Source organism: Galeopterus variegatus, unplaced genomic scaffold (genome assembly GCF_000696425.1).
Source record: "Galeopterus variegatus unplaced genomic scaffold, G_variegatus-3.0.2 Scaffold7604, whole genome shotgun sequence".
NCBI classification, from domain to species: Eukaryota; Metazoa; Chordata; class Mammalia; order Dermoptera; family Cynocephalidae; genus Galeopterus; species Galeopterus variegatus.
In genome coordinates, this window is record NW_007733715.1 from 48,186 (window position 1) to 48,900 (window position 715).

Consider the following 715-nt stretch of genomic DNA (forward strand, 5'->3'; position numbering starts at 1 on the left):
AAGGCACTTGTTAAGCCACAGACTTTAACATTTCATGTAGGGACCAGGAAACCCAGAGGAACATCAATTAAAAAGAGCTAGAAGGGGTCTGAGAGGTATTTTCTCTGAGCTCCCTTCCAACACAGAGTTTAGAGCTTGCCTTCTTTGGCTGGTTGTTAGATCTGGGTCTGGAAGAGAAAGCATGGACTCCTAACCACAGGGCGACCAGCACTGCTATTGACATGATCTGATTTCTAGATGCTAGTTCACATCTGGCTTGATACCCACATTCTCCCATTTATTTTTTAGGTAAACAGGCAGAGTGTGACTTAGCGTTACCTGCCAGACTCATGCAATTATCCTTGTGTTCCACACAACACAGCAAAATGGTGTCCAGTTCATGAAAACTTAAAGACATGGTAGCTATAACACTAGCTCATATTGGGGTTGCTACCAGGTTCATGGTCTCCAACACACTTAATATCTGAGACCTTTGAGGTCTTTCTCTGTGTGGAGATGTTTGGGAAGCTCAGGTCTCTTTCTCTTTGCTGATAATTTCACTTCTCTTTAGGTGAGAATAGTTTAGAGTCTCTGGATTCCAAAAGGCTGTAGTGCAAATTTTAAGAAGAACGTGAAAGGAGAAACATACCTGAAAAATCACTTTCTCTTTCCTAAAATTAAATTCTTTTCTTTTCCTCCCAATTATTTGTTTTGCCACAGGAGAAAATAATTTACC

General features: G+C 40.8%; 1 protein-coding gene across 1 annotated transcript in view; it reads left to right on the top strand.

Annotated features, from left to right (window-relative positions):
* Positions 1-715, top strand: part of KATNAL2 (katanin p60 subunit A-like 2) — a 47,043-nt gene that overhangs the window by 1,039 nt on the left and 45,289 nt on the right. The window lies entirely within an intron of this gene.